Genomic DNA, 9,904 nt, shown 5'->3' on the forward strand with positions numbered 1-9,904 from the left:
ATCAAAGGTAAGGAAACATTTATCATGTATTTTCTGGTTTCTGTTGAGTCCAACATGGCGGCTAATTTGGCTATTGTTCTGAGCTTCGTCTCAGATTATTGCATGGTTTATTTTTCCGTAAGTTTAAAAAAAAATCTGACACAGCGGTTGCATTAAGGAGAGGTATATCTATAATTCCATGTGTATAACTTGTATTATCATCTACATTTATGATGAGTATTTCTGTTGAAACGATGTGGCTATTCAAAGTCACTTGATGTTTTTGCAACGCGTGAATCTAACGCGTCAATGTAAACTCAGATTTTTTTATATAAATATGAACTTAATCAAACAAAACATGCATGTATTGTGTAACATGAAGTCCTATGAGTGTCATCTGATGAAAATAATCAAAGGTTAGTGATTCATTTTCTCTATTTCTGCTTTTTGTGAAAGCTATATTTCGCTTGAAAACTGCCTGTTTTTATTGTGGTTTTGTGGTGACCTAACATAATCGTTTGTAGTGCTTTCGCTGAAAAACACATTTGAAATCGGACACTTTGGTGGGATTAACAACAAGATTACCTTTAAAATGATATAAGACAAATCTATGTTTGAGGAATTTTAATTATGAGATTTCTGCTTTTTGAATTTGGCGCCCTGCACTTTCACTCGCTGTAGTCATATCATCCCGGAGCGGGATGGCAGCCATAAAAGGTTTTAATTGCTAAATTGTAATTACTTCACCACTATGGCCTATTTACTGCCTTACCTCCTTACTTCATTTGCACACACTGTATACAGATTTTCTATTGTGTTATTGACTGTATGTTTGTTTATCCCATGAGTAACTCTGTGTTTTTTTTGTCGCACTGCTTTGCTTTATCTTGGCCAGGTCGCAGTTGTAAATGAGAACTTGTTCTCAACTGGCCTACCTGATTAAATAAAGGTGAAATAAAAATAAATAACTGACAGAGTGAAAAGAAGGAAGCTTGTACAGAATAAAAACATTCCAAAATATGTATCCTGTTTGCAATAAGGTGCTAAAGTAAAACTGTAAAAAAACTGTGGCAAAGAAATGTACTTTATGTCCTGAATACTAAACATTTTGTTCGTGGCAAATCCAACACAACACATTTCAGTGTGCCACACTTCATATTTTCAAGCATGGTGGTGGCTGCATCATGTTATGTGTATGCTTGCCATTGGCAAGATCTTGGGAGTTTTTTTGGACTGCCTAGTTACAGTTTTGACTTAAATCAGCTTGAAAATCCTGTAGGCTACAGAAAAGGGCACATACTCTTTTTTACCATATGCTATATCTGCTACATGATCTGTATGTTAGATTTTTTGGGGGTGACAGAACATTGGTGGAGCGCTACAGAGATGCGCCTCTCCAACAGCACACTGGAGAGGCATGCTGGGAATGGACAAGCAAAATATTTTGTGCCCCTGCCTTTGACAAAGTGGGCATTGTTTACCAAAGGGCGACATCAACGCTCACCTAAGAAGCACATATGCCACTGGTTGAGAGAAATAGTTTTTGGGCAGAATTATGTGAGATTTTGTGTTTTTGTTGGAGGTGCGTCTTGGTCAGTTTAGCTCAGAAAATGTCGCCCTCGTCAATCTGCCGCCATAGTCGAGCAGTGAATTTCAAACAAGGATTCAACCACAAACACCGATGACTCGCAAAGAAGGGCACCTATTGGTAGATGGTTAAAAACCCCCACAAAAATAGCAGACAATGAATATCCTTTTGAGCATGGCGGTTATTAATTAATCACTGTGATAGGAAAAAACTGCTTAATGACTAGGCCGGCCGTGTAAACAACCAATTTGACTGAGCTTGAATATTTATTTATTTTTGTATTGACTTAGGAGTGTAAAATACTTATGTAAAGGAGATATTTCTGTATTTCATTGTCAATACGTTTGCAAATATTTCTAAAAACATGTTTTCACTTTCTCATTATGGGGTATTGTGTGTAGATGGGTGAGACATATTTAATCAATTTTGATTTCAAGCTGTAACACAAGAAATGTGAAATAAATCAAGGGGTATGAATATTTCTGAAGGAACTGTATTATGTATTGTACGTGCTGGTTTTTATTCTCACAGCACAAAGAAGCTTGTTGGTCAAGAATAAGTAATGAAGAGTTGCTTTTAATTATGCAAATATAGAAACAGACCTAGATCATTTCAGTGACATTTCTGGGGGAAACAATAAAAGAGTGTACAATAGAATAAAGATGGCAGTTAATTTATTCCCCGTGTTACCTGTCCTTTCTGTAGTAGAGTAATGCCTACTCAGAATTGCCGTATGCAAATCTAGTCCATGGGTCTTAGAAAGAGACAGAGCTGAGCCCAGAAGAGAACCTGTGGTACTTCTTCATTCCTTTGTGAGTCACTATGGTCAACAACTCTTGTGATTCCCAGGTCAACAAGCATCTGTAGATGGACTCATGTCAGACCGATCTTTTCTGTTCTCCAGCTAAACCTCAAAAAGTAATCCATGAGAATGAGACGGCGGTGAAGTTTTCTAATGAATGCCAGCATTTATTTGATCACATCTACTTGGACTACTATAGATCCTGAACCCGACTCAGTCAAGTTCCATTATGCTATACATTGTCCTCAGTAAATCAGCATTTTTTGGAAAACAGCTACACCTGCTGAATTATTGCAGATATTACTGACATACTGTAGGCTTATGCAGACTCTAGTACAATGCACTTTCCAAAATGTTGAATGCGACTCATAAAGAGTGTGATGCCACAGCCACTTTTCTAATGCAATACATTTCTAATGTATTTTTTATGCAAAATATCTCACACTATTGTATGAATGCCTAATAAGAAACCACCACATGGTTGAGGCAGATCGCTAATAGTGATTTATTTCTGTATTCCCATCAGCCCATTCATTGTAGCAGAAGTGCAATTCATCAATACACATATCCTGGACACATTTGTAACCCCAGTCACACAAAGGTCATGCTCACAATGGTGTTGGAGACAATAATATTATTCAATGGAGGGTCATAGCTCTTTTCAAGGTCATGACTTTTCCATGGAACTGCAAGGGCACGTCAGGAGATCAACACAAGAGCATATTCTCTCATGACCCCAAACTCACATTGGAATTTTATTCAACGTATCCGCTACTGTTTTGTATCCTCATGAGTTCAGTGGAAGATAATTATAGTGGTCAGCAGATCATTTTCGCCAATCTTACTTAACTGTCAAGAATCTTACACTTTAGTTACAATTAGAGATTGCACATATTGCACTCAACCATTCAAATAGTTAGTCAATGCATAATAGTGCAGAATGATGTGTGGATAGTACAATGCCAGCAGATGGCGGCAAACTCCAGATATGATGAGAAGTCATAATTTCATTATCAGCTGATAGTGTAGCCTAAACTACTAGATATATTGCAATATGTATCGTATATATACATTATATATGTGCCAATAACCAATATGTCTGGCTGTGAGAAAGCTTAATGGAACTGACCTGTCTTTTTTTTGTTGCATTATACCCTTGCAGAGTGTGTGTGTGTGTGTGTGTGTGTGTGTGTGTGTGTGTGTGTGTGTGTGTGTGTGTGTGTGTGTGTGTGTGTGTGTGTGTGTGTGTGTGTGTGTGTGTGTGTGTGTGTGTGTGTGTGTGTGTGTGTGTGTGCGTCAATAACTATATGTATGTGTCATGTGTATAGACCCTTGCAATGTGTCTACAGAAGGACATCTACAGCACCCAGTGCCACAGGCAGGCAAATAAGATCATCAAGGAGCTCAACCACCTGAGGCACGGCCTATTCACCCCACTACCATCTAGAAGGCAGAGACGGTATAGGTGTATCAAAGCTGGGACAGAGAGACTGATAAACATCTTCTATCTCCAGGCCATCAGACTGTTAAACAGTCATCACTAGCCGGCCTTCGCCCAGTACTCTGCCCTAAACCTTAGACACTGTCACTATCTGGCTAACACCAGGTACTCTATCCTGCACATTAGAGACTGCCCTATGTACACAGAGTCACTGAACACTGGTCACTTGAATAATGTTTACATACTGTTTTACCCACTTTAAATGTATATATTGTATTTTAGTCATGACTTATCCTATATACAGTGCATTCCGAGAGTATTCAGATACCTTGACTTTATCCACATTTTGTTGCATTACAGCCTTATTCTAAAATGGATTGAGTTAAATAGAAACCTCATCAATCTACACACAATACCCCATAATGACAAATAAAAAAAAGTTTATGAAATATTTGCAAATGTATTAAAAATAAAAAAACTTATTTATATATGTATTCAGACGCTTTGCTATGCAACTCAAAATTGAGCTCAGGTGTATCCTGTTTCCATTGAACATCCTTGAGATGTTTCTACAACTTGATTGTAGTCCACCTGTGGTAAATTTAATTGATTGATCATGATTTGGAAAGGCACACACCTGTCTATATAAGGTCCCACAGTTTACAGTGCATGTCAGAGCAAAAACCAAGCCATGAGAACGAAGGAATTGTCTATAGAGCTCCGAGTGTCGAGGCACAGATCTGGGGAAAGGACCAAAACATGTCTGCAGCATTGAAGGTCCCCAAGAACACTGTGACCTCCATCATTCTTAAATGGAAGACGTTTGGAACCACCAAGTCTCTTCCTAGAGCTGGCTGTCCGGCCAAACTGAGCAATCGGGGGAGAAAGGCCTTTGTCAGGGAGGTGACCAAGAACCCGATGGTCACTCTGACAGAGGTTCAGAGTTCCTCTGTGGAGATGGGAGAGCCTTTCAGAAGTACAACCATCTCTGGAGCACTCCACCAATCAGGCCTTTATGGTAGAGTGGCCAGACGGAAGCCACACCTCAGTAAAAGGCAGATGACAGCCCGCTTGGAGTTTGCCTAAAGACACCTATAGGACTCTCAGACCATGAGAAACAAGATTCTCTGGCCTGATGAAACGAAGATTGAAATCTTTAGCCTGAGTGCCAAGCATCACGTCTGGAGTAGACCTGGCACCATCCCTGTGGTGAAGCATGGTGGGCTGTTTTTCGGTGGCTTGGACTGGGAGACCAGTCAGGATCGAGGGAAAGATGAACGGAGCAAAGTACACAGAGATCCTTGATGAAAACCCGCTCCAGAGCACTCAGGACCTCAGACTGGGAAGAAGGTTCACCTTCCAACGGGACAGCAACCCGAAGCACACAACCAAGACAATGCAGGAGTGGCTTCGGGACAAGTCTCTGAATGCCCTTGAGTGGCCCAGCCAGAGCCCGATCTTGAACCCAATCAAACATCTCTGGAGAGACCTGAAATAGCTGTGAGCGACACTCCCCATCCAACCTGACAGAGCTTGAGAGGATCTTCAGAGAAGAATGGGAGAATCTCCCCAAATACAGGTGTACCAAGCGTGTAGCATCATACCCCAAAAGACTTGAGGCTGTAATCGCTGCCAAAGGTGCTTCAACAAAGTACTGAGTAAAGGGTCTGAATACTTATGTAAATGTGATATTTAGCAAAAATGTCTAAAAGTCTTTTATTGCTTTGTCATTATGGGTTATTGTGTGCAGATTGATGACGGGGAAAAACAATTTAATCGATTGTAAAATAAGGCTGTAACGTAACAAAATATGAAAAAAAAATCAAGGGGTCTGAATACTTTCTGAATGTACTGTAAATCCTGCTTTACATACCTTTTCTATTCACATACTGTCCATACACACTATTCTCATACATACGTATTTATATTCCAGACTCTGGTCAGGACTCTATCTATTTTGTCATGGGGTTTTGTAAAGTACTGTGTATTTATATACTGGACATAGCTCACATATCTACTGCTGTGCATATCATTCATTCTTCTCATCTGGCGTAGGCTACATACATACAGTTGAAGTCTGAAGTTTACATACACCTTAGCCAAATATATTTATACTCCGTTTTTCACAATTCCTGACATTTAATCCTAGTAAAAATTCCCTGTCTTAGGTCAGTTAGGATCACCACTTTATTTTAAGAATGTGAAATCATAGTAGAGAGAATTATTTATTTCAGTTTTTATTCCTTTCATCACATTCCCAGCGGGTCAGATGTTGACATACACTCAATTAGTATTTGGTAGCATTGCCTTTAAATTATTTAACTTGGGTCAAATGTCTCGGGTAGCCTTCCACAAGCTTCACACAATAAGTTGGATGAATTTTGGCCCATTCCTAGTGACAAAGCTGGTGTAACTGAGTCAGGTTTGGAGGCCTCCTTGCTCGTACACGCCTTTTCAGTTCTGCCCACACATTTTCTATGGGATTGAGGTCAGGGCTTTGTGATGGCCACTCCAATACCTTGACATTGTTGTCCTTAAGCCGTTTTGCCACAACTTTAGAAGTATGCTTGAGATCATTGTCCATTTGGAAGACCCAAGCTTTAACTTCCTGACTGATGTCTTGAGATGTTGCTTCAATATATCCACATAATTTCCTCCCTCATGATGCCATCTATTTTGTGAAGTGCACCAGTCCTTCCTGCAGCAAAGCACCCCCACAACATGATGCTGCCACCCCCGTGCTTCACGGTTTGATGATGTTCTTCGGCTTGCAAGCCTCCTCCTTTTTCCTCCAAACATAATGATTGTCATTATGGCCAAAAAGTTATACTTTTGTTTCATCAGACCAGAGGACATTTCTCCAAAAAATATAATCTTTGTCCCCATGTGCAGTTGAAAATCTTAGTCTGGCTTTTTTTATGGCGGTTTTGGAGCAGTGGCTGCTTCCTTGTGTAACCGATGTGAAATGGTTAGCTAGTTAGCGGGGTGCATGCTAATAGCGTTTCAATCGGTGACGTCACTTGCTCTGAGACCTAGAAGTAGTTGTTCCCCTTGCTCTGCAAGGGCCGCTGATTTTGTGGAGCGATGGTTAACGATGCTTCGTGGGAGGCAGTTGTTGATGTGTGCAGAGGGTCCCTGGTTCGAGCCCAGGTAGTGGCGAGGAGAGGGACGGAAGGTATACTGTTACACTTGCTGAGCAGCTTTTCAGGTTATGTCGATATAGGACTTGTTTTACTGTGGACATAGATACTTTTGTACCGGTTTCCTCCAGCATCTTCACACTGTTTGCTGTTGTTCTGGGATTGATTTTCACTTTTCGCACCAAAGTACGTTCATCTCTAGGAGACAGAATGCGTCTCCTTCCTGAGCGGTATGACGGCTGCGTGGTCCCTTGGTGTTTATACTTGCGTACTATTGTTTGTACAGATGAACGTGGTACCTTCAGGCATTTGGAAATTGCTCTCAAGAATGAACCTACAATTATTTTTCTGAGGTCTTGGCTGATTTCTTTTGATTTTCCCATGATGTCAAGCAAAGAGGCACTAAGTTTGAAGGTAGGCCTTAAAATACATCCACAGGTACACCTCCAATTGACTCAATTCATGTAAATTAGCCTATCAGCAGCTTCTATAATCATGAAATAATTTTCAGAAATTTTCCAAGCGGTTTAAAGGCACAGTCAATTTAGTGTATGTAAACTTCTGACCCACTGGAATTATGATAGTGAAATAATCTGTCTGTAAACAATTGTTGGAAAAATTACTTGTGTCATGCACAAAGTAGATATCCTAACCGACTTGCCAAAACTACAGTTTGTCAACAAGACATTTGTGGAGTGGTTGAAAAACGAGTTTTAATGACTCCAACCTAAGCGTATGTAAACTTCCGACTTCAACTGTATATATTGCATTTGGATTGCTGTGCTATTTGGCTTGTTAATTGGATTTGTTGAACATATCTTGATTTCAGTGTTATTTATCATTATTTTAAAATAATTGTTCTACTTGTTTGACATTTTACAGCATTTTTAGGCACTAGTAACATAACCATTACGCTGCACCCGCTTTAACATCTGCTAAACTGTGAAAATGACAAATAAACTATTTTATGTATCTGTCACGTTCCTGACCTATTTCTGTTAGTTTGTTGTATGTGTTAGTTGGTCAGGACGTGAGTTTGGGTGGGCATTCTATGTTTTCTGTTTCTATGTTGGTTTATGGGTTGCCTGGTATGGCTCTTAATTAGAGGCAGGTGTTTTGCGTTCCTCTAATTAAGAGTCATATTTAGGTAGGTTGTTTCACAGTGTTCGTTGTGGGTGGTTGTCTCCTGTGTCTGTGTTTGTCGCACCATACAGGACTGTTCGGTTTGTTTGTTCATTCGTCATTTATGTGTAGGCTATTTTCCCTGTTCGTGCGTTCACGTGTGTTATGTGAGTCCGTCGTCCAGATCTGTCTACACCGTTTGTTATTTTGTTTAGTCAAGTGTATTTCGTTTTCGTGTTTTCTTTAATAAATTATGTCTTCACAATCCGCTGCATTTTGGTTCAATCCCTGCTCCTCATCTTCTGAGGAAGAGGAAAGCCGTTACAGTATCAGTGTCATTTATTGACCATATTAATTTGTGATGTGTCCATCTTTGAGTGTTTTTTTGATTTCCATAAAGTTGATTTTGATTTTGATCTGTATACATCAATGATGTCGCTCTTGCTGCTGGTGAGTTTCTGATCCACCTCTACGCAGACGACACTATTCTGTATACTTCTGGCCCTTCTTTTGACACTGTGTTAACAACCCTCCAGGCGAGCTTCAATGCCATACAACTCTCCTTCCGTGGCCTCCAATTGCTCTTAAATACAAGTAAAACTAAATGCATGCTCTTCAACCGATCGCTGCCTGCACCTGCCCGCCTGTCCAACATCACTACTCTGGACGGCTCTGACTTAGAATATGTGGACAACTACAAATACCTAGGTGTCTGGTTAGACTGTAAACTCTCCTTCCAGACTCACATCAAACATCTCCAATCCAAAGTTAAATCTAAAATTGGCTTCCTATTTCGCAACAAAGCATCCTTCACTCATGCTGCCAAACATACCCTTGTAAAACTGACCATCCTACCAATCCTCGACTTCGGTGATGTCATGTACAAAATAGCCTCCAAAACCCTACTCAATAAATTGGATGCAGTCTATCACAGTGCCATCCGTTTTGTCACCAAAGCCCCATATAGTACCCACCACTGCGACCTGTACACTCTCGTTGGCTGGCCCTCGCTTCATACTCGTCGCCAAACCCACTGGCTCCAGGTCATCTACAAAACCCTGCTAGGTAAAGTCCCCCCTTATCTCAGCTCGCTGGTCACCATAGCAGCACCTACCTGTAGCACGCGCTCCAGCAGGTATATCTCTCTGGTCACCCCCAAAACCAATTCTTCCTTTGGCCGCCTCTCCTTCCAGTTCTCTGCTGCCAATGACTGGAACGAACTACAAAAATCTCTGAAACTGGAAACACTTATCTCCCATACTAGCTTTAAGCACCAGCTGTCAGAGCAGCTCATATATTACTGCACCTGTACATAGCCCATCTATAATTTAGCCCAAACAACTACCTCTTTACCTACTGTATTTATTTGTTTTGCTCCTTTGCACCCCATTATTTCTATCTCTACTTTGCACCTTCTTCCACTGCAAACCAACCATTCCAGTGTTTTTTTTACTTGCTATATTGTATTTACTTCGCCACCATGGCCTTTTTTATATTTTTATTTATATATATATTTTATTTGCCTTCACCTCCCTTATCTCACCTCACTTGCTCACATTGTATATAGACTTATTTTTCACTGTATTATTTACTGTATGTTTGTTTTACTCCATGTGTAACTATGTGTTGTTGTATGTGTCGAACTGCTTTGCTTTATCTTGGCCAGGTCGCAATTGTAAATGAGAACGTGTTCTCAATTTGCCTACCTTGTTAAATAAAGGTGAAATAAAAAATAAATAAAAATAAATTTGTTGAGTTTTCATAGCTAAGTGCTAGCTAAATTTGATTTGTTGAGTTTGCATAGCTATGTTGCTAGCTAAGTAATAGCATTA

This window comes from Salvelinus fontinalis, chromosome 1, assembly GCF_029448725.1.
Source record: "Salvelinus fontinalis isolate EN_2023a chromosome 1, ASM2944872v1, whole genome shotgun sequence".
NCBI classification, from domain to species: Eukaryota; Metazoa; Chordata; class Actinopteri; order Salmoniformes; family Salmonidae; genus Salvelinus; species Salvelinus fontinalis.